This window comes from Panthera tigris, chromosome C2, assembly GCF_018350195.1.
Source record: "Panthera tigris isolate Pti1 chromosome C2, P.tigris_Pti1_mat1.1, whole genome shotgun sequence".
Classification (NCBI taxonomy): domain Eukaryota; kingdom Metazoa; phylum Chordata; class Mammalia; order Carnivora; family Felidae; genus Panthera; species Panthera tigris.
In genome coordinates, this window is record NC_056668.1 from 128,436,253 (window position 1) to 128,462,022 (window position 25,770).

The window sequence follows — 25,770 nt, forward strand, 5'->3', positions numbered from 1 at the left end:
GGTTAGAAGAATAAATATTGTTAAATACTGTTAAAATGTCAATACTATCCTTTAGAAAATACTCAGATACCCTGACAGATTTCTGTCTTCCTCTACTGGCACCCAGCCCTGCCCAGTGTCTGATGGGGTTTGGGGGCAGTCATCTGGCATTGTGTCAGTCCTTTCATATGCATTGCCTGGCACCCACTGGTTTGTAGTAACATCTCGTTTCCCTGTCACCATGTGTCTTTCTGGCCTCTTGATGCTAAAGTACCATGCTGGCCACTTCTTTTACCTCCAGTAATGCTCCCAGGTAGGTCTTGCCAATGCCCTTTTGTTGTTCAGCCCTGGCTGGCTGCATACCCCAGAGTGTGCTCCTTTACCATTCAGCCCCCTGCCCAGGCGTCTGCCCCAACATCTGCTGTAATGATTCTGATTCTCACCTCAGCAAACCTGCTGCATGATAAGTGAGCTGCTGCATATTGGCTTGTAGAGCACAATGCTCCTTCGCAGTCCCCAGTCCCACTAAGAGCACAGGGGCAGAACCCTGAGTCTGCAGGGCTACTCTGAAGTCCACAGTCTCTCAACACCAAAGTGCAGAACTAACTGTGGAGATGCCTTTCTTACACACATTTCTGTTTCCCTTCCTCTTTTTATTTTCCTTTGCCCATCTTTACCCTAGCCAGGACAGAGGCAGACATTTCTTTTCTCATATCATCTTTTCCTTCTTCCCAATTCCAGTCTCTCTGCACTATAGAAGAGCCTCATGAGCTGGACCCTCTAGGTTTGTCTTCTCTATACCTACGGGGCAGATACAATAATTTAATGGACCTTCTCACTCCTCAGTGTCTGCTTTCATACCCATTGTCTCACCAGTCTCCTATGCTGAAGTCATAAACCTACTGTGCCTTAAGAATAACATCCTATAATGAGACAGACTTAGAGGGGAAGAGAAGATGTATTATTATAATATCTGTGAAGACATACATTTATTTGTTTTTATATATTTACTCATTCCAGAGTGAGGAGTCAAGCAGTTCCAACTAATATTTTTGTTTTTATAATAAAGTCTTCTCTACTTCTAGCTAAAGATTAATATCTGCTATTTCTAGAAAGATGTCTGGACTGGACAATACAGTGAGGATGCTAATGCAAGAAACGACAAAAATGAGTCAGGTGCACCTCTCACAGAATCCTCTTATCAAGACATATTTGGTTTAGGTCTGTTTCACAAGGAGTATCATATCTGGACTTCAGAAGGCTTTGTTAAAAGGACAACTGTATTTAGCACATCTCTAGCTGGGCCCTGTGCTCCTGGAATAAGGGAAGAATGGTTTGCTGGCTGAGGCAGACATAAATGCCTAAGACGGTGTTTAAGGGCACAAGAATATTAAAACGTGGGAAGAAAATGTTTTACTGTGAACCTTCAAACCAGCAGACAATAAAAACCGCAATATGACAACGTTTGCCACTACCTAGTATTCCTAGAATTCCCTTCTTATGGTCTGCTAATGCACAAATGTGGCCAGCAACAAACCCACACTGGAATCTCAGGCTATTCTCTTTAAAGAGTGATCCCCAGCAGGTCTTTTTAAAGCTCCCACTGACATGTAAGCTCAGACAACTCTCTGTGGAGACTCAAACCTATGAATTTTCCTAGAGAAAAGTAAATTTTAATCTTTCATGTTTTCCTTAGGACTATTGGTCTTGGAAGGAAAAGTTAATTTTCTCTGCCCTCAATACAATCTGGTTAATTGATCTACAATGGGAAGGAAGGACTCTGTTTCCATTAAAATTGGAATGAAAAGCTGGCAGTCAAGTGCATGCAGAAACTACTGGACCTTGACACATCTGACAGATAAATGGCAGCCTGGTGGCAGATCAAGCCAGGTGGGAATGCCTAGATAGGGTGGGATCTACTAGGTGGAGTACTAGGCAAAGAAGACTTGGAGTTTAGAGGCAAAGACTATTGCCACAGGTTCATTGTGTCTTAAGATATCTTTGATGCAATTCTCTGGGCAAAAAGACTTCTGAATATTTAGACTGTTTCAATATTAACCACATTCTTATTTTCAGGGCCCAAAGCATAAAAGCTGAAATTTAATTTTGGTCACTGTCAAATTATTTGATATGAGAACTTCCAAAGACTGGACTTAGAACTGCTTTTATGTTAGCTAGCTGGTTAAACCTTTATAACAATGATCAAAATCCAAGATTAATATGGTGACAGTGAACCATCTCCCCTCCTCTGTTTAACTGAAATTCATGCTTCTGGATTTGGTTTGCTGAAAGCTTCATTTTCTTGGAGCAAAATCATTCCTGGAAAATCTTTATATATTCCACTTAAATGTGCCTGAAAATGTTTCTCTTTTTGCAGTGGGGTCTTTCATAAGAAGATAATCTCTGAGTCCAGGCTGTGGGAAGGGCAACTTTAGTGATGAAGTGACCCTAAACAGTATTTAGAAAGAATGCAGATTTTGCCCTCAAAAAGCATAGACCTAAGGAAGGAAGCTGTTAACAGGAGTGAAATTAAACACACATGCAGTTTCCAAGTTCAGAGCAATCATAAGGAGCAATGCAGCCCCTGAGTGATTTCCTCACTTACGATGAAGACAAATAAAGAAATCTGGCGTGACAGGACATAGGTAAGGCCACTCAGGCTCTTCTCTTCTGGGACAGGACAACTGGATCACAGATGAAACTCCTCCAAACCTTTACTGACACTTGGCACCATCAACTTCCTATGGTTATCTAGTTTCCTGTGTCAGTAACTAGACTGAAGTTAACTTTTAAGCATACACTTAATACAGATTTTCTTTATCTGAAAACAATTTGTAAAAAGTCACTAATTCTCTGAATACACACCAAATGGAATGCTTTTTGGAACTTATGTGTTTTTCCTGACAGAACTAATATACCTACCATACAACATCCTTTATTTCACACGGGATGTTCACAGCACAATTATAGTGAAAGTAACTTCATGAATTTGTGTGTCAACCTTGCGCAGGGGCCATGCTAACCTTCTCTGCGTCATTCCAATTTTAGTACATGGGCTGCTGAAACAAGGACCATAATGAAAGTAATTTAAACAAAATCTATTTCAGGGCTTCATTTTATTTCCTTTGTTAGCCAAATGATTCTCTCTGGAAGCATCTACTGTGTCCTGATTGTCTAATTCTACCAGATCTTCATTTGTTAATGCTGTTCATGTGACTCAAAGCAGTTTTCCAACATCACTTCCAACAGCTTCATGAATTCTAGCCTTGTAAGCCCTAAATGTTTAATAATTTTGGTGATGAGAAGTAGGAAAGATAATATTTAAGAGCAGGACTCTGGAACCAGATTGCCTGGGGTCTAATCTTGGTTCTACCGTTTCTAGGCAACATACCCTTGGGAAAATTACTGAAGTCTCTGTGCCTCAGTTTCCTCATCTGTAAAATGGAAAAATACGGGTAACTCTATCTCATTGGGTGGTTGTGAGGGCTAAATGCAAAGCATCTATAGCAGTGCTTCACATACGATCAACACTATATGGGTGTTGACTATCATCATCATCACCATCATCATCATCAAAGTCTGAGCTGTAGAGAATCTTTAGCAGCAAGACTGCAAGTATGCATAAGTCATGGGAACTTTTGACACCAAAAGGGTAAATGAGACATAAAGTAAATAAATGAGGAAATTAATGTTTCTCTATCAGGAAATTGTTATAATCTAGCTATTTCTATTTCTTTAAACTCTTCTCTTAATCTTGAGTCCCCATAAACAGGATAATTAGTGATTTACGCTTGGCTCATTTAAGAGTTAGGCTTTTTCAGAAAAAGTTTAATTCAGTGGAGTCCCATCCTAATTGTAACTAAATGGGCATCTATCGAACTAAATTTTATGCTATTTTTCTTCATGCCCCCTTGCAGTGCTTCTCAATCTTTTCACAAAAGAACACATAACTAGATTGAACTAATATATACCACTTCACCCCCTCCCAATCCCATATTCTGAAGTCTTGGGTATAGTGTAAAGTGGCCTCTCTGATCAGGAAATTTCCTTGAAGTCTCCTGTTTCACCTTTAAAATCATGTACATTTTACTTTATAGTCTGTAATATGTACACATCATTTTAATATAAAAATAATTTTTAAATTATCATCAATACAACTTGTTTATTTTGTCTTCAACATCCTCAAGTAAAACCGTTACTCTCTGAAAGCATATCACATTCATCTATTTATTCTATAGCTTTGCTAACTTCTTTCATGTATCTAGTAAGTGTGGACAAATGACAATTGTGGAGACACAGATTAATGGAAAGTCAAGTTACCACCATTACTATTTATCCGGTGGTGAATTACCTAAATGTCAGGAGAAAGTGTGAACCAATGACTTCATGTTAACAAATAAGTAAAATAACGAAAAAGACCAACTCACCTCACAGAGCTGCCTCTTGCTAATAATACCCACTGCTTTTAGTTGCCTAATCTTCAACACTTATCTAAATGTTAGGAACATGGGCTAGGGCAGCATGAGGTTTAACTGTTGTCTACAAGTGGACACATCAGTATGAAGATTAAACATGCCCATAAAGTATACATAGATAATGCATTTGTCCAAAACCAAAATCACCACAATTATGCACAAATATCTGTATTTTAGAATGTGTCTACTACTAGAAATACATATTAATGAACAGACATGTCAATCATGTTTTGGGGCACAACTCTCTCCACAAAAAATCCAGCAGTATATTTTAACAGACTTTGATCTTTTAAAATCTGATTTTCATATTTTGACCACTTCTTTGTGGAGTAATATGATATTTAGCTGCATACACACCAACAATACCTATTTATGTTTTTTGATGATGTTTTACAATGTCAATGTATGTCTGAACATTGGATACATTTTGAACTAAATATGTTTACAATTAAAATTTTGGTACTACATTTTGAGTAGTTTTGGTTTAACTATATTTTAAATTATATGTGATCTTTCCTCTCCCCATTTATACCTTAGTTAATCGAGAGCTTGGAGATCCTGAAGTCTATAGTAGGGTTTTCAACAGGCAGCATCTTAGAAACTTTCAATTTGTTTTTTTAACTAAGCAGAAATGGAATGGCAGTCTTAAGCACTTGGGTAGCTTTTACTATCTTTTATACAACATAGTTCTGTGCATGCATAGGTGGACAGTGTAAATACAGTTTTTCTATTGCAGTCATAAATGGAACTAAAATGCTTAGTTTGGAATTTGTTGTTTTTTGTTTTTCGCTTTTTAGTTTGGAATTGTTTAAAATTTTTTTTTTAATGTTTATTTAGTTTTGAGAAAGACAGAGCAGGGGTCAGGGAGGGGCAGAGAGAGAAGGAGACAGAATCTGAAGCAGGCTCAAGGCTACAAGCTGTTGGCAAACAGCCCAACGTGGGGCTCAAACTCACGAACCAGGAGACCATGACCTGAGCTGAAGTCGGACGCTTAACCAACTGAGCCATCCATGTGCTGTTTGGAATTCTTAAAAAAGAAAATCTCCCAGGAAGTGCACACACTACTATTCTTTACAAGTAGATGGAGAAATAACATTAAGTTTTCTTTTTTCATGAAATTTTTTGTCTTTTTTATTTTTATTGCTTAAATATTAGTTAACATATAGTGCAACACTGGTTTCAGGAATAGAAATCAGTGATTCATCACTTACAAGTGCCCTCCTTAATACCCATCACCCATCTAGCCCATCCCCCACCTACTTCCCTCCATCTGCCCTCAGTTTGTTCTTTCATAAAACAAAAATTAATGTTTATTTTTGAGAGAGAAACAGAGTGTGAATGGAGGAAGGGAAGAGAAGGAGACACAGAACTCAAAGCAGGCTCCAGGTTCTGAGCTGTCAACACAAAGCCTGACACAGGGCTTGAACTCATGGACTGCAAGATCACAATCGGAGCCAAAGTTAGACACTTAACCAACTGAGCCACCCAGGAGCCCTTGTTCTCTGTCTTTAAGAGTCTCTCATAGTTTTTTTCCCCTCTCTCTACCCCACCCCACTGCCCACATATGTTCATCTGTTTAGATTCCACAAATGAATGAAATGATATGGCATTTGTCTTTCTCTGGCTTATTTTGCTTAGCATAATACATCCACATTGTTGCAAATGGCAAGATTTCATTCTTTTTGATGGTTGAGTAATATTCCATGAGATATATATACCACATCTTCTTTATCCATTCATCAATTAACATTTGGGTTCTCTCCATAGTTTGGCTATTATTGATAATTCTGCTATATAAACACTGGGGTGCATGAACCCCTTTGAATCTGTATTTTCATATCCGTTTGATAAATACCTAGTAGTGCAATTGCTGGATCACAGGATAGTTCTATTTTCAGTTTTCTGAGAAACTTCCATACTGTTCACCAAAGTGGCTGCACCAGTTTGCATTCCCACCAACACTTCAAAAGGGCTCCCCTTTCTCTACATCCTTGCCAACACCTATTGTTTCTTATGTTGTTAATTTTAAGCCATTCTGACAGGTGTGAGGTATCTCATTGTGATTTTGATTTGTAGTTCCCTGATGATAATGTGATGCATCATCCATTTCTTAATTAGGTTATTTGCTTTTTAGGTGTGTTTTTGATAAGTTCTTTATAGATTTTACCTATATCTTATAAAGGGTTATATGAACCTTTATAAAAGCCAACCTTTTCATGAAATTTTAAGGAAAATATTTTAATAAAAAATATGAATGCTGTGGTATATAAGTTAGCCCTTTCTCCATGTCTCCGTACTGTTAACATCAGAGTAGTATTGAAATAATGAATACACTGTTAATGAACTCAAGAAAATAGAAGTGTTAGTATCTGACCCTGACCTTGTTTCTAGTACACCTGTGCTGAGATGACCTGTTGTTATTCAACCAGCTAATCATTTCTTTTGTTCAAATCACTGTGTTTTTACTCACTGGGGCTAATCTACACAGCCATCTGGTATTTGATAGATAATTGCCTGTTCCAAATCCCACGAGCCTGAAAGTCATCTTCAGGGGAAACTGAACTAGATACATTCTTCCCAGGTAAAGCAACTACCAAAGTCAAGAGGGAACTCTTGGAGGGAAACTAAATTATAACTTTCAATTGGAATGCAGATTTTGCCCCATGTTACAGTGAACCTAGAGTTTATACAGGAAATGATGGTTCTGATACTCTGTAGTGTGACTTAGTCTAGAATCTGCTTCCACTTCCCTGGGCAACCTTGTCTCCTGCCAGTCCAACTGAGACAGCATCTCCAGGGATGAGGCTCACAAAACTAGTTCTACAAGCTCTCAGGTGATTCTAACGTATATTCTAGACCCTGTGAATAAACTAGTCAACAGCACACAGTCCCTTTCCTGCATAGATAATATTTAAGGATTATGTTTATATTATAATCACTATTTTTCTGAGGATAAAAGAAGTACATGCTTACTGCAGAAAACTTGAAAAATACAGAGAAGTCTAAAGATAAGCCCAGAACCATACCATCCAATAATAACCACAGTTAATGTTCTATATAAACCTGCAAACACTTTTTTACAAAAAGTAAGATTATACAATACAAGGAAGTCAGTGGTCTTTTTCTCACTTACCAACACATCATGAAGAGCTTTCAATGGGACAGTGTCTTTTTATTGATTTGTAAACTCTTTACAATTAATGATTTAATTTTAATGTTTATTTATTTTGAGAGAAGGCAGCGGGGTGGGTGGTGTGTGTGTGAGAGAGAATCCCAAGCAGGGTCCACACTGTCAACACACAGCTCAATGTGGGGCTCGATCTCACAAATTGTGATCATGACCTGAGCTGAAATCAATAGTCAGACACTTAACTGAGCCACCTAGGCGCTCTGTAGTTAATGATTTTAAAATGCTCTTCTCAGTTACTTTGAGTCATCCAATGTATACTGCATCCAAGTCTGCCCAAGCCTAATCTACCTTTGGTATTTACTCTCTCAGGAGGATCCCAAGGACTGTCTCTTGGGCTCCAAATAAGCAAAGAAGCTCTCACAAAGCCCTGCATCTCCATGAAAGGGTGATCTAAAGATTGTCCTCAATCCATCCCTTCAAGGCACTCTGCTGCACAGGCTTTTTTTTTTTTTTTTTTTAATAAGAGAGTGTGTGAAAGTGGGGGGAGGGGAGGGAGGGAGAGGCAGAGAGGGAGAGAAAGAGAATGAATGAATGAATGAATGAATCTTAAGCAGGCTCCATGCTCAGTGAAGAGCCCAATGCAGGGTTCAATCCCACAATTCTGGGATCATAACCTGAGCTGAAATCAACAGTTGGACGCTCAACCAACTGAGCCACCCAGGCACCCCATGCTCTGCTGCTTTTGACCCTTTTAGGAGAGATATGAAAATATGCTATATAAACAGATGTTCTTTATAATAAGCCTGCAGTCTTCTCAGGTATTCAGTAAAAATACAGAAAAGTGACTTTTAAAAGAAACAAGTAGAGTTTCATGAAGTTTAATTTTAATAAGCACCTTATATCCCTCATATCAATGGCTGTAATGTTAATTTTTGCCATTATATGAATATAAAAGCACAAAAAATCTTTTCCCAGAAGATACTGTGCATTCCCCATCTACATTGCTTTGTACTTTTTTTCAGTATGGTACCCTGGTTGGATACACTAACTGTCTCCCATATAGACTTTAAAATACAGATAGTCCCTGACTTAGGATCATTCAACTTAAGAGTTTTCTATTTTATAATGGTATGAAAGTGATAAGCATTATAGTAGAAATCACACTTTGAATTTTGATCTTTTCCCATGCTAACAGTATGAGGTACTGTACTCTTGTGATGCTGGACAGAGACCTGCAGATTCCAGGCAGCCAGGCAATCACTAAGGATAACAATCAATACACTTATAAACACTTTTCACTTTCAGTAAAGTATTTAATAAATTACATGAGATAGTCAACACTTTATTTTGAAATAGGCTTTATGCTAGATGATTTTGCCCAACCATAGGCTATGTAAGTGTTCTGACCACGTTTAAGGTAGGCTGGGATAAGCTATGATTGTTGGCTAGTTAGGTGTATTAAATGCATTTTCAACTTATGGTATTTTCAACTTATGATGGGCTTAACAAGACCTAAACCCACTGTGGAGATCGGTATATTTGTTATTAACGGTATTTCCCATAGAAATAATACTTGTATTGTGAACACTTAAGGTTAGCAAAAGAAATGGCTCTCACAAGAACCCTGTAATATATCCAGGGTTGTCACACTTAGCCACAAAACCTTGTCATATTAACAAGTTTATCAGCAATGCCAACACGGTGCCTGATGCACAGGAGTCATTAACACCTGAACTATGAGGTTAAAGGTCTTGACCACAAACGTGGCCAGTAAGTTGACAGAGTAAGGATGCTCCCAAACCCAGGACTCTCACTAGAAATTTGGTGTTCCTTGTATTATATCACACTGCCTCTTGCTGGCCTCTTAAGCTCCAACACAAAGCTCTTTCATTCTCACAGGCTACTGGGTCTTCACTGTTCAGCTCAGGGACTTGCCAGTTGTTCACGGTATCAGGATTTCCACACATGGCTCATAAACTGGCTGGGTTAAGGATTGTGTTAAATCACTGGTGTATTCCATTACCTGAACTAGCCTTTAAAGGAGCCAAGAAACTCTTCATGGTGTTATATCAAGTCAGGGAGAAATCCTTGCCCCTGCCACCCATGCTGTGACTTGACACTTGGCTTGTCTGCTGAGATGATTAAAATTATTCTTGCCACATATAAAAAGGCACTAAATATAGTTCATGCAGAGGTAGGCACATAAAGATGGTTTTGCTGGCCGTTCTATAAATTAATGTGATTTGAGAGACCAATTCTAGCACAGAAAAAGGGAAAGGAGAATTATAAAGAGATAGTTAAATTAAGCATCTCTGATTGGAAGTCACAAGATGAAACCCAGGTAAGGATAACTCATAACAGGCAAAATCCTTGCTTAGAATAGTGACAAAACTGAAAATCAGGAACTTGAGGCTGAAACACATAGCTGTCAAAGAACAAGTCTCTGGTGTGGGACAGACTGGGGCCTTTGCCAGCAGCCTGAGCTTTAGAAACCTGGCAGCCAGTGTTAATGGGACTCAGAGGGAAGCAAAAGGTGAGAGTTGAGGAAGGTCTACCTGGTGTCAAAATTCTCCAGATTTCTTAGATCCAGGCCACTTAACCTTACCCTTCCACCCTTCAGGGAGGCAAAGGGCTGAAATATGCTTCCTCTCTCAGAGTCTACTAGGCTGCAGCTGTTATTCCTTTTAATTTGGTTTCTGGTACAGAAAGGTTTGGGGGATCAGAGCAAGCAGCACTGTGAGCTCCTGTATGACGGTCCCCAGGGCAGAGTTGCAGGTGGCCTGACTAGGGCAAACAGCATCTCCTTCCCCCATCCCTCCAATGTCAACCATGACAGATGTTACTACGTATAATTTTCTGCTCTCCTTAACCTCTTTGTTTCCTGGAATATGTAATGAATGTAGGAGCAATTTAGCCATCATTGGTGTAAGCCATCATTGGTGTAAGTGGTGTAAACACTGTGCCATCCCAGGGAATCATATGTGGTTCCCACACCTCTCCTGGCTGTTACCTACCACATTGGCTCTTCCCTACTGGATGGAGAAGATAGATAATTGCCACTTTACATAACAATTTACTCTAAGAGGTGGGGAGGGAAGAAAAGGAAAGCAAGGCAATAAGCCAGTAGCCCATCTCAGAAATAGGGTTCCCCTGACCTCAGCCTTCTGAATCTCTTTCCCTCATGAATATTTATGTGCCTTGGCACTCTCTGGGGGATGGCAGCTGAGAGGCTCAAGACTGTGGCAGGTAGAAACAGAACTAACCGGCAAGCATTGGAAAGCAGGCAATAACCATTAAATCCAAGTTTCTTGGATGCAGGATGGACTTCTGACCAAAATCTGGGTGAGGTGGGGGAAACACTCAGCCCCAGATGTTACTATAATGCCTACAATACCTTTTGGAAACCACATTCCCAGCCAACTGTTTCATATGCTTCCAGAAATAAACAGAATGCAGCTGGGAGCTCCGAGCTATGCTACTCTGCAAATCATTTAACTGCATACAAATGATAGCTATTATACAGCCAGGATCCCCCAGGGAAATAATTTCTATTCCCAACTTCTCTTATAACCTGATGAGTCAGTTGAGGTCAGCTGGTTGGAGCACTGTGCTAAAGAAGCCAAGGGCTCAGAAAAGCTTCTTCGGCAGACCTGCTTCCTTCAGATTACATCCAGTGATCCTAAGGGTCTGTCTTACAAATATGCGTTGGACCTAAAGGTGCCTAACAGAAAGCACTAATGGTTCTAGAAGCCAAAACCTACTACCAGAGAAAAAAGTTAGGAACAAAGTATGACCTGAAACCAACTTTAGGAATCAGAGTCATTGTCATGACTGTATAGTAAGATCATTCTTCATCTTGGTCTGCTTATCAAGCTGTCTGGTATCAAGTTCTTTTCTCTGCCTATAACAGTTCCCCTTCTCTTGTAGGTTCAGTTTCTAATCCACAATAGTTAAAAACAAAATAATAAAGTTAACAACATCATCTAATCAGAGTCCATAAGGATCTAAGTGAGGAAGAACTTTTTGATAATAGACATCTCCTCAATCCTTGGTCCAAAGCTTTGTAGCAGGATACTAAAAATGAAGAGACTTACCTTTTTATTTAGTTTTTCACATTTTTATTTAAATTTTAGTTAGTTAATATACAGTGCAATATTGGTTTCAGGAGAATTCAGTGATTCATCACTTACAACACCCAGTGCTCATCATAACAAGTGTCCTCCTTAATATCCATCACCCATCTAGCCTGTCCCTCACCTATGTCTCTCCATCTACCCTCAGTTTGTTCTCTAAGAGTCTCTCATGGTTTATTTCCCTCTCTCTTCTCTCCCCTCCGTATGTTCACCTGTTTTTTTTCTTAAATTCCACATATGAGTGAAATGATATGGCATTTGTCTTTCTCTGACGGGCTTATTTTGCTTAGCATAATACATTCTAGTTCCAACCACATTGTTGCAAATGTTAAGATTTCATTCTTTTTGATGGTTGAGTAATATTCCATGGGATAGATATACCACATCTTTATCCATTCATCAGTCACTGGACATCTGCGTTCTCTCCATAGCTTGGCTACTGTTGATAATGCTGCTATAAACATCGGGGTGCATGAACCCCTGTGAATCTGTATTTTTGTATCCTTTTGGTAAATGCCTTGTGGTGCAATTGCTGGACTGTAGGGTAATTCTATTTTTAACTCAATACTGTTGTCCAGAGTGGCTGCTCCAGTTTGCATTCCCACCAACAGTGCAAGAGTGTTCCCCTTTCTCCACATCCTCACCAACACCTGTTGTTTCTTGTGTTGTTAATTTTAACCATTCAGACTGACAGATGTGAAGTGGTATCTCATTGCGATTTTGATTTCTATTTCCCTGATGATGAGTAATGTTGAGCATCTTTTCATGTGTCTGTTAGCCATCTGGATGTCTTCTGTGGAAAAGTATCTACTCATAAGACTTACCTTTTGTGTATTTAGTTCCTAATAAAAAGTTTATGGGATTCAATGCTCCCCAAGTAGAGCTATTTCATAGTCTTTCTTAAGTACCATTCAGTTTAGATTTAGAATTCATTAAAATCTTCCAGTTTACTCTTTTTTGTTGTATGTGTAGCAGTTACATAATTGTTAATGTATGAATATGCCCAGTCTCACCTCCACCACCTACACCCCAGGGTTCCAAGCCTGCCTTTTTGACTCCTGGCTTTTTGTTATGCTGATTCAGAAAATGGGTCCAGCACCTGGAGGCTCTCAGCAAGGTTACACATGTTTGAGAATAGTTCTTTTGTTGGGAGTTAGCAGGGAGACAGGAAGATAGCATTGGTGGAGTGGATGCCATGAGTGTTGGGTATTGTGAGGGATTATAGATGGCAAGACAGGATTTTGTCAAGTCTTATAAAAGGTGAAAAGTACACTCTCTCACCTTTAACGTTTGCTTGAGGAAATAAAGATTTTAGTTGCTTTCAGTCCTATTTTTCTGAACAGCTATTTCTCTGAACATGTCACTGCATAAAATCAGGAACAAATGGGCCCCAGTTATATTAAGGTTTCATCTTTTTGTTTTTCTCTAATACAATTAATAATAGCTAACATTTACTTAGCACTTACCAAGTGTCATTCATTTATTCAATACATATTAGCTGAACACCTGCTATGTTCTAGGTACCACTGTATGCACTGAGGAAACAATAAAAAAAATAGGCCATAAAAGATCTTGGACTTCATGAAGTTTATTTTCTAATGGAAGTAAACAGATAATGAATAAACAAGACCTGAAGAGTGATAGATAGCTACATGAGAGCAATTAAAGAATGTTTCTTTGAGGATCTTCAGCTGGAATCTTCCTATGACAAAGACCTAAATCTACAGTTAAAGCCACGGTACACCTTTTAGATACCTTCACCCTTTCACTGCTTTAGTTTTCACAAAAACCTCAGCTTCCTGCTGATGCTGCTGTTTAAATGTTAAATGAGTGACACCAACTAAAAGTGAACAGAAGTTAATTACTAAGGAAGTCCAAGCCTCGTATGTTAATTGGTGTTAAGGAAAGTTACCATGTTCTCCAAGTCATAAAGTTGGGAGTAACTATTAGTTTGTGTCTTTTCTGTCTCTTCATTCCTCCTTTTCTGTACCATCCCCCCATCCCTATATCTCTCTCCCACCCTCTCCCTTACCCTCTTTCCTTTCATCCCCTGTCCCCTTTCCTTAAGTCAACAGTAAGTCAATCACGCTAGAAAAAGCTTTCCTTCAATCTAGGATTCCAGATATTATACCTGTTTAAATGGATGTGGAGAAATGAAGGTATTAAGTTGGGTAAATTCTGAGGCCTACCCTGAAATCTGCTTTTGCTCACAGTTATAGTTCATGTAAACTCTAAATTTAAAAAATTCTCACAAATGATATCTGTCAACCTTCAAATGCTCCAACTAATATTTATTCCTTTCTTCAATAAACAGAAGATAGAAATAAAGTGGAAAAAAACATGGGCTGGCAAGCCAAAGATCAGAGTTGTATTCTTACAATGAGAACTTGAGTAAAGCTCTGGAGTCCTTTAGACCTTTGTGTCTTGGTTTATGTAACAAGGGAGCCAGACCAGAATGCTCCCTAAATTCAATTCAGTGTGAGGAATTCAGATAATGCATGAAAAGACACTAGGGTAAACCACTAAGGAAAATGCTTTCTTGTTTGCTAAAATTGCAGAAACAACCTAGAATAAAAATGCAGTATTGTTTTAGATCCAAATCCAACTCTTGGTGTGAGATGGTTTATGAATTGGAATCACACACGTTCCTACAATCTCACGTCCTACTAACAAAGCAAATACAGTTGTTGTTTCCTCATATGATTCCACTGAATGGTGTCAGCTCCTCTTCTCCCACCAGATCCACTTTCCAGGACCCTTTCCTCCTGCATCATGGAGTTCTGGGAACTCCTAACTCCACTAGCAAACACTATGATTTCCCTGCATGTTAGACCCTCATTATGTTGAAGACTTTAACCTGAAGCTGTGACCCACCTAAGGTGAAGTGGGCCCTAAAGCAAGCCCATTAGCCCCAGATGCCTTCTGCCTCAGGCTGGCCATAAAGCAGCCAGCTGTCCTTATAAGCATATACTATAGTAGGAGAATAGTGCAAAGCCTACCACAGATCGCTATAGTTCTTGAAAGCTATTAACAGAGAAGGTGATTGTGAATCAGGAATTTTCTGTTTGATATCCTGAATCTCCCATTTTTCTCAACATGCATTCACACTTGTAGTGATATCAGAAACAAAACTACTATTTCTGTGTCTTTGTTGATCTTCCCAAATAAAATGGAACAAAACAAATACACAGATTGAAGAGTAAGTCAGAAAAAAGTGGAAAGTGGAAGCAGAATGAAAACATTCAGAGTATCAATTAAAGGAAAGAGGCCCTAGAGCCACAATGCTTGAGTCTGAATACCAGTTCTGCCTCTGTTTGGGTAAGTCATTTAACTTCTCTGTGACTGTGCTTCCTCATGGAGATAACAACGGTACCCATTCATAGGGCTGTTGTGAAATTAAGTTAACAAGAACATGTGGAACAGTGCCTGGCCCCAAGTTAGAGCCATTTGAGTGTTAATGATCACTACCACTATTATCATCATCACGGGTTTTTCAAAATTGAATGCAAACTTTTGGTTCTACTCTTGGAAAGAATTACACCAGAAATATGTCAAGTAAGGTACAAGAACTCTCCATGATTAGGTAGTTGAAGGGGTGGATCCCCATGAACAGATGGAGGAAAATAGAGCATGGATAAATGCAGCCAAGGAGAACTGAGAGAATTGCACAGGTGTATAAATGCTTTTAAATATCTAAATCCCAGGAAAATGAGCTGTGGGGATTTACCTAACTTAATTAAGAAAACTAGAATAAAAACGAATGTACAGGTGGAAAATCAAAGTATGTCATAGTGATGAGTTCCTACTCATCACTGTCAACTGGTAAGATAAGTGACATATGGAACACCTTACTACTGGATTAAATAGAAAATCACAGAAGACAATCTATCAGAAATAGCAGGATGTCACAAGTGAGTATCTGGGGAGAAAATGAATGCGATTTAGGCAGAATGTAAACGGTATGTCTGCATTTTTGCCATCCTTTTCCAGGTGATTCCTCACATGCTCTAACAGATACAGCACAACCGTTAACTCTCTATATATGGGAAAGGCTGATGGTATTTATGGTATTTACAGTCTGGTAAACATATTTACAGGCTGAGCTCTATTCTCCTGTGTTAGCCAACTATTCACAAGCTCTGATTAGTAGCTGGGTGACATCAGCCAGCTGTGGAAAAGGTCAACAGGAGATAGTAACCACAGACATTAGCCCTGTGACATCATCTCGCAAAGCTGCCTATTTACTGAATTAATTCTCCTGCCCCTTATTCTTGAGATACTCAGTTTTTCAAGTACTACAGGAAGAGAGATAGTGCTCTCTCATTTCCTTCCATACACACTGCACACACTTGGATTTAGGAAAGGGTGACATGCCAAAGTATCCACAATTTGCTTTGCATGGTTGAATTATGGACAATTATGGACCTACTGGCTTTATAGCATTTTTCAATTACCTATGAAAAATAGGTCACTTTTGTGATGTTAAAAAAAAAAAAAAGAACTAAAAGTTTGTTCCCTTAGGCCAACCTACTTCACGTCTAAACAATCTCTAAGATATATGAGGTACAACAGAGAGAAATGTAGAGGGAAGAACTGACTGTGTGTGTGTGTGTGTGTTTTAATCTTTACAGGGAGTTGACAAGACTCACAGGATTAAGAGGATTAAAGGACAAAACCTATTTGCAAATGCCTAGTCCAGTACCTGGCATATGGTACATAGGATTTGCTCCCAAAAGATGAGTTTAGGGGCACCTGGGTGGCTCAGTCGATTGAGCGTCCAAGTTCAGCTCAGGTCATGATATCACGGCTCATGAGTTTGAGCCCTGTGTCAGGCTCTGTGCTGAGAGCTAGGACCCTGGAGCCTGCTTAGGATTCTGTGTCTCTGTCTCTCTCCATGCCTCCCCTGCTCATGCTCTGTCTTTCTCTCTCTCAAAAGTAAATAAACATTTTTTTTTTTTTAAAAAGGATGGGTTTAGTTCTTCAATCTAAAGAGACTACATGCTCCAAAGGTCCATGTTACTGCCTCCAGTGCTGGCACCAACCAGCCTTCTGACAGACTCACAGTGCCGAGGGACAGGCTAATTGTTCATCCAAGAACAAAGAAAGGACCTCATTCACCTGGCTTACACACACTCAGAGAAAGGTATATTAAATGGGGGTACATTGGCATCATTCTAATTGAACGGCTCAAATCCTCAAAGTCAGTGACTACAATAATGGACACTTACTATATTCTTTAATGCAGAAAAAAAGTACAATCTAAAATAGTTCTGAGGCATCATCCAGAAGGTTTTGTTGTTCTCGTTTTGAAGAGTATTCTTATTCAAAATGCCACTCCTTGCATGGCTCTTAAGCCCAGGCTCATGATCACATGGTCTAAAATGGGTTTAATCTTCTCTAAGTGAGAAAAGTATGTCAAGTAAGAACTTGAAACTGAGTATGAGTTTACTTTGCCTAAAATAAGACCTTTGTTGAAAGATCTTTATTTTTAAAGAAATAAATATATACAAAAAAGGTAATTCATCTTCTATAATTTTTCAACCACTCTTCCAAATACTGTTATAGTCAAATAGAAATTTTGGGTGGATACTGGAGAAGATGGTGGCATAGGATGATGCTGGGCTCACCTCATCCTGCTGATCACTTAGATTCCACTCACATCTGCCTAAATAACCCAGAAAACCACCAGAAGACTAGCAGAACGGACTCTCCAGAGCCAAGCGTAGACAGGCCCAAAGAAGAGGGTAGGAAGGGCAGTGAGGCAGTGCGTGCTACACAGACTGGTGGGAGGGGCCTGGGAGGTGGAGGGGCAGCCCGCTCAGCAACGTGGGATCCCCGAGTCTGCTTTGCAAAAGTGGAGGGGCCGGACTGCATGAGTTCTGACAGCCAGAGGGACTTAACATCTGGAATGTTTTAAGTCAACAGCTCTGCTCAGAGAGTGGGAGGGCAAGAGGACACTGGGAGGGAGAGGTGTTGAGCCCTGGAAGACAGAACTCAGCTTGGTGGGGAACAAAGGCGCTGGCCAGTGCCATTCTCCCTCTCCCATCCCCCAGCCAAAACCCCAAAGGGAACCAGTTCACCAAACTTGCTTGCACTGCACAAACACCCAACGCTGTGCTTCTGTGGATCCATCCCTCCGACAGGTCAGCCTTCCTCCCGGTGCTGCAGGGGCCCTCCTGCAGGGGACCACCGAGGCAAAGTGAGCTGAGCCTGCCCCTTCCACCCCTGTGCACCTTGCAGATCCACCCCAGCTAATACGCCAGATCCCATCAAAGCAGTACCACAAGCCCAGCAGTGTGCAAGTAGCCCAGATAGGGGCCACACCACTCCACAGTGAGTCCTGCCCCTGGGAGGGGGGAAGATAAGGTACACACCAGTCTGTGGCCCCAGCGGTGGGCTGGGGACAGACATCAGGTCTGACTGTGGCCCTGCTCACCAATGCAAATTACACCAGAAAGCACAGGGGAAGTGCCCTGCCGTTCCGTGCCACCCCAGGGACTATCCAAAAGGATGAAACGGAAGAATTCTCCTCAAAAGAAACTCCAGGAAGTAGCGACAGCTAACGAATTGATCAAAAATGATTTAAAAATATAACAGAAGAAGAATTTAGAATAAGATTCGTAAAATTAATTGCTGGGCTTGAAAAAAGTATAGAGGACAGCAGAGAATCTATTGCTACAGAGATCAAGAGACTAAGAAATAGTTATGAGGAGGTAAAAAAATGCTATAAATGAGGTGCAAAATAAAATGGAGGTGACCACAGTTCGGACTGAAGAGGCAGAGGAGAGAATAGGTGAATTAGAAGATAAAATTATGGAAAATGAGGAAGCTGAGAAAAAGAGAGATAAAAAAAATCCAGGAGTATGAGGGGAAAATCAGAGAACTAAGTGATCCAATAAACACAACAATATCTGTATAAAAGGAATTCCAGAAGAGGAAGAGAGAAAGAAAGGGGCTGAAGGTGTACTTGAAGAAATCATAGCTGAGAACTTCCCCGATCTGGGGAAGGAATCAGACATTGAAATCCAAGAGGCACAGAGAACACCCTTCAGACATAACCTGAATCTACCTTCTGCACGACATATCATAGTGAAACTGGCAAAATACAAAGATAAAGAGAAAATTCGGAAAGCAGCTAGGGATAAACATGCTCTAACATATAAAGGGAGACCAATAAGACTAGTGACAGACCTATCTACTGAAACTTGGCAGGCCAGAAAGGAATGGCAGGAAATCTTCAATGTGATGAACAGAAAAACCACGCAGCCGAGAATCCTTTATCCAGCAAGTCTGTCATTCAGAATAGAAGGAGAGATAAAGGTTTCCCAAACAAATAAAAACCGAAACACCATTAAACCAGCCCTGCAAGAGATCCTAAGGGGGATTCTGTGAGTGAAATGTTACAAGGACCACAAAGTACCAGAGACAGCACTACAAGCATGAAACCTACAGATGTCACAATGACTCTAAACCCATATCTCTGTATAATAACACTGAATATAAATGGACTAAATGCTCCAACAAAAAGACATAGGGCATCAAAATGGGTAAAAAAACAAGACCCATCTATTTGCTGTCTACAAGAGACTCATTTTAGACGTGAGGACACCTTCAGATTGAAAGTGAGGGGATGGAGAACTATCTATCATGCTACTGGAAGTCAAAAGAAAGCTGGAGTAGCCATACTTATATCAGACAAACTAGACTTTAAATTAAAGGCTGTAACAAGAGATGAAGAAGGGCATTATATAATAATCACAGGGTCTATCCATCAGGAAGAGCTAATAATTATAAATGTCTAAGCGCCGAATACGGGAGCCCCCAAATATATAAAACAATTACTCACAAACATAAGCAACCTTATTGATAAGAATGTGGTAATTGCAGGGGACTTTAGTACCCCACTTACAACAATGGACAGGTCATCTGGACACAGGATCCATAAAGAAACAAGGGCCCTGAATGATACATTGGATGGGATGGACTTGACACATATATTTAGAACTCTGTATCCCAAAGCAACAGAATATACTTTCTTCTCGAGTGCACATGGAACATTCTCTAAGATAGATCACATATTGGGTCACAAGACAGCCCTTAACAAGTATAAAAGAATTGAGATCATACCATGCATACTTTCAGACCACAATGCTATGAAGCTTGAAATCAACCACAGGAAAAAGTCTGGAAAACCTCCAAAAGCATGGAGGTTAAAGAACACCCTACTAAAGAATGAATGGGTCAACCGGGCAATTAGAGACGAAATTAAAAAATATATGGAAACAAACGAAAATGAAAATACAACAATCCAAATGCTTTGGGATGCAGCAAAGGCAGTCCTGAGAGGAAAATACATTGCAATCCAGGCCTATCTCAAGAAACAAGAAAAATCCCAAATACAAAATCTAACAGCACACCTAAAGGAAATAGAAGCAGAACAGCAAAGACACCCCAAACCCAGCAGAAGAAGAGAAATAATAAAGATCAGAGCAGAAATAAACAATATAGAATCTAAAAAAAACTGTAGAACAGATCAATGAAACCAAGAGTTGGTTTTTTAAAAAAATAAACAAAATTGATAAACCTCTAGCCAGGCTTCTCAAAAGGAAAGGGGAGATGACCCAAATAGATAAAATCATGAATGAAAATGGAATTATTACAACCAATTCCTCAGAAATACAAGCAATTATCAGGGAATACTATGAAAAATTATATGCCAACAAACTGGAAAACCTGGAAGAAATGGACATATTCCTAAGCACCCACACACTCCCAAAACTCAAACAGGAAGAAATAGAAAACCTGAACAGACCCATAACCAGCAAAGAAATTGAATCAGTTATTAAAAATCTCCCAACAAGTAAGAGTCCAGGACCAGATGGCTTCCCAGGGGAGTTCTACCAGACGTTTAAAGCAGAGATAATACCTATCCTGCTCAAGTTGTTCCAAAAAATAGAAAGGGAAGGAAAACTTCCAGACTCATTCTACAAAGTCAGCATTACGTTAATTCCTAAACCAGACAGAGTCCCAGAAAAAAAGAGAACTACAGGCCAATATCCCTGATGAATAGGGATGCAAAAATTCTCAATAAGATACTAGCAAATCGAATTCAACAGCATATAAAAAGAATTATTCACCATGATCAAGTGGGATTCATTCCTGGGCTGCAGGGCTGGTTCAACATTTGCAAATCATCAATGTGATACATCACATCAATAAAAGAAAAGATAAGAACCATATGATCCTGTCAATCGATGCAGAAAACGCATTTGATGCAATTCAGCATCCTTTCTTAATAAAAACCCTCAGGAAAGTCAGGATAGAAGGAACATACTTAAACATCATAAAAGCCATTTATGAAAAGCCCACAGCTAATATCATCCTAAATGGGGAAAAACAGAAAGCTTTACCCCTGAGATCAGGAACATGACAGGGATGTCCACTCTCACCGCTGTTGTTTAACACAGTGTTGGAAGTGCTAGCACCAGCAATCAGACAACAAAAGGAAATTAAAGGCATCAAAATTGGCAAAGATGAAGTCAAGCTTTCACTTTTTGCAGATGACATGATATTATACATGTAAAATCCGACAGACTCCACCAAAAGTCTGCTAGAACTGATACATAAATTCAGCAAAGTCGCAGGATACAAATAAAAATCAATGTACAGAAATCAGTTGCATTCTTATACACTAATAATGAAGCAACAGAAAGACAAATAAACTGATCCCATTCACAACTTCACCAAGAAGCATAAAATACCTAGGAATAAACCTAACCAAAGATGTAAAGATCTGTATGCTGAAAACTATAGAAAGCTTATGAAGGAAATTGAAGAAGATATAAAGAAATGGAAAAACATTCCGTGCTCATGGGTTAGAAGAATAAATATTGTTAAAATGTCAATACTACCCAAAGCTACCTACACTTTCAATGCAATCCCAATCAAAATTGCACCAGCATTCTTCTTGAAGCTAGAACAAGCAATCCTAAAATTTGTATGGAACTACAAAAGACCCCGAATACCCAAAGTAATTTTGAAGAAGAAGACCAAAGCAGGAGGAATCACAATCCCAGACTTGAGCCTCTACTACAAAGCTGTAATCATCAAGACAGCATGGTATTGGCACAAAAACAGACACATAGACCAATGGAATAGAATAGAAACCCCAGAACTAGACCCACAAAAGTATGGCCAACTAATCTTTGACAAAGCAGGAAATAATATCCAATGGAAAAAAGACAGTCTCTTTAACAAATGGTACTGGGAGAACTGGACAGCAACATGCAGAAGGATGAAACTAGACCACTTTCTTACACCATTCCCAAAAACAAACTCAAAATGGATAAAGGAACTGAATGTGAGACAGGAAACCATCAAAACCCTAGAGGACAAGGAGGAAAAAAACCTCTCTGACCTCAGGTGCAGAAATTTCTTACTTGACACATCCCCAAGGGCAACGGAATTAAAAGTAAAAATGAACTATTGGGACCTCATCAAGATAAAAAGCTTCTGCACTGCAAAGGACACAATCAACAAAACTAAAAGGCAACCAACGGAATGGGAAAAGATATTTGCAAATGACATATCAGACAAAGGGCTAGTATCCAAAATCTATAAAGGGCTCACCAAACTCTACACCTGAAAAACAAATAATCCAGTGAAGAAATGGGCAGAAAACATGAATAGACACTTCTCTAAAGAAGACATCCAGATGGCCAACAGGCACATGAAAAGATGCTCAATGTCACTCCTCATCAGGGAAATACAAATCAAAACCACACTCAGATACCACCTCACGCCAGTCAGAGTGGCTAAAATGAACAAATCAGGAGACTATAGATGCTGGCGAGGATGTGGAGAAACGGGAACCTTCTTGCACTGTTGGTGGGAATGCAAACCAGTGCAGCTGCTCTGGAAAACAGTGTGGAGGTTCCTCAGAAAATTAAAAATAGATCTACCCTATGACCCAGCAATAGCACTGCTAGGAATTTACCCAAGGGATACAGCAGTGCTGATGCATAGGGGCATTTGTACCCCAATGTTTATAGCAGCACTCTTAACAATAGCCAAATTATGGAAAGAGCCTAAATGTCCATCAACTGATGAATGGATAAAGAAATTGTGGTTTATATACACAATGGAATACTATGTGGCAATGAGAAAGAATGAAATATGGCCTTTTGTAGCAACATGGATGGAACTGGAGAGTGTTATACTAAGTGAAATAAGTCATACAGAGAAAGACAGATACCATATGTTTTCATTCTTATGTGGATCCTGAGAAACTTACCAGAAGACCATGGGGGAGGGGAAGGAAAAAAAAAAGGTTAGAGAGGGAGGGAGCCAAAACATAAGAGACTCTTAAAAGCTGAGAACAAACTGAGGGTTGATGGGGGGTGGGTGATGGGTACTGAGGAGGGCACCTGTTGGGATGAGCACTGGGTGTTGTATGGAAACCAATGTGACAATAAATTTCATAATTAAAACAAAGAGAAATTTTGTCCAAATAGAAACTTTTCCTTTCAATTAATCTAATATTGCAAAATAGAAGTAGACAGAACAGTCCAGCTCTATTCTTAGTCTGTAGATACCTTAAATACCTCACAAGACAAAAAAAAAAAAAAAAAAAGACTGGTTTGAGTTTGAGACCAACATCTTTTTTGGAAAAGTGGAGTTAGCAAAGATATAAACAACTCCCATATGTAGTAGATAGTACCACTGAAACGTAAGTATAACCTAAATATACAAATACTCAAGTAATATTAAACATGAATGATACACATTTTAGTGAGAGTATGCTAGGGGATGATGCTATAAAAACAACCCCAAATCTTCTTACTTTACCATGACAGAAACTTATTTCTTGCTCATGCTCTATGTTCAACATTGGCTGCCTAGGGGCTTTGTTCATTGTGGCCACTCAAGGGACCACAAGTTGATTAAGGCTCAAGAATGCTCCCACAATCACACTGGCATACCAACAAAAGGGACAGTAATGAATCGCATATGCTATTAAAGTAGAAGGGACACATTTCCACTTGGGTTCATATTTCTTTGGCCAGAGTAAATTACCAGACCATACCTAACTGAAGGGGGCAAGGCAGTACAATTCTAACTATGGTTAGAAGGCACCAAGCTAGACATTTCTTGTGAAGATTATTAATTGCTATCTCAAATGACAATATCATCTAAAAACTTGGCAAAGTTCTTTCACATTCATTATCTCATTTGATTTCTATTCTACCCTAATAGTTTGGGTTCTATAAGCACCCTATTTTACAAATGAAATGACGCTCAGAGAGATGAAATGACATGCTTAAATCACATAAATAGTAAGTCAAACAGTTTTTGGAACTCCAAATCCTAATCCTTTAGTTAGAAAGCTATTGAGGTATAATCCTTGTACCCATTCCAACTGGCTATTTATTAAATACATCTCACCATTGCTCATATCTTCATGTATATTTTACTTGTTCTATATCTCTAATTACATATTTTATTGAGGACATATACTCATATAGTTCTCTGCATTCTCCATAGCATTTTAGCCACTTGAGAATCACAGAAGACTATACATTTTTAAGTGTCTTGGTTGATGTGAAAAACACCTACAGAATCACTATTTTCTGAACACCCAGGCTGTGCTTTGAGGGGCTGGGGAGAAAAAATGCCAACTAGATAAACTACCCAACTACTTTATTGTGAGGGAGAAGTTAACACTGTTCCATTTGAAGATGTCTTATAGATGCCACCTGCCTTTACAGGTACAATGTTTCATAGGTGTGACACTGACATGCATGTGCTTTCCTTTTTCTTCACAGCAAATCACACCACACACTACTGACAATACATCTTTCTTATAACAGCCTCCACAGAGTTATACAGACTCCTATTTGCCTTTGACACTCAAAGTTCCTCTTTGTGAATTACTAAAAGTCATTTTGTCATCATAATGTCATTTCTGCTGATCCCCATAGGCATAATTCCTTCTGAAAACTCTGGAATGAATTCAGTGCTCCTGCATACAGGGCAAGACTGGAAGATTCAAAAACACAGTGCTTGATTGGCACTCAAGTCTTAATAAAAAGCAAAGGTGATGATGGTAAAAACAGTTATCCAATAGCTTGTCTAATTTGCCTTAATATAACCAGAGACTGAACTTGCCCAGGACATGCTATTTAGCTGTCCTCCATTTTCTCTTTGGTAAAAGTGAAAGATTAACGGTACCCACCTTCATAGGGTTGTTGTAGGAATTTAAAAATAAGGTAATGCAAAAAACACCTAGAACATGCTTAATACATGGTAGACTCTCACTAAATTTAAATTTTTTTTCATGTTTATTTATTTCTGAGAGAGAGACAGAGTGCAAGGAGGGGAGGGGCAGAGAGAGAGGGAGGCACAGAATCTGAAGCAGGCTCTAGGCACTGTGCTGGACTCTCAGCACAGAGCCCAATGTGGGATTTGAACACATCAACAGTGAGATCATAACCTGAGCCAAAGTTGGAGGCTTAACCCAGGCACCCCAACACTCACTAAATTTTAGTTATTACTTTCCTTGAATATTGCCAAAAACTTCCACTTGAGCCACTTTAGCTCAGATACTAACATATAATGAAATTCAGGGTTGGAAGAGACTTTGGAATCCACCTGCTCCAAAGAAATTCAAGAGATTTGCTTGAGATCAACTGTATATGATGCAGCCAAGATAGGATCTGGTCTCCTGACTGTAATTTTATGTTTAGTAGGAACACCTTGTTTAGAAGCATGTTTGACACAATAAAGAAGCAGTCTACCTGATGCCACACAAATCAAAGTTGACTTACTTTGGTCAGTTTTTATTTATTCTGAAAATTCATCTTTTTAAGTAGACAGAACACAACCAACTGTCATCACTGTTAAATTCTGTCCTGAGAACAAAATGAAACAAGCCCAAATATTAAATCAAAGCTCTCTACAGCCTAGAGGTAGGACTCCAGTCTGAAAATCGTTCTATTTTGCTCACCAGCCTAATGATATTGTCAGTTGTTTTTTTAATTAAGTCATCCTTAAC

At 39.3% G+C, this 25,770-nt stretch overlaps 1 protein-coding gene and 1 non-coding gene across 10 annotated transcripts in view; both read right to left on the minus strand.

Annotated features, from left to right (window-relative positions):
* TMEM108 (transmembrane protein 108) overlaps positions 1-25,770 on the minus strand; it is a 359,971-nt gene that overhangs the window by 207,630 nt on the left and 126,571 nt on the right. The gene's annotated exons all lie outside the window — the stretch shown is intronic.
* Positions 2,945-3,052, minus strand: LOC122230810. The gene has a single exon (XR_006207895.1). It is a non-coding gene; the product is annotated as a U6 spliceosomal RNA (small nuclear RNA).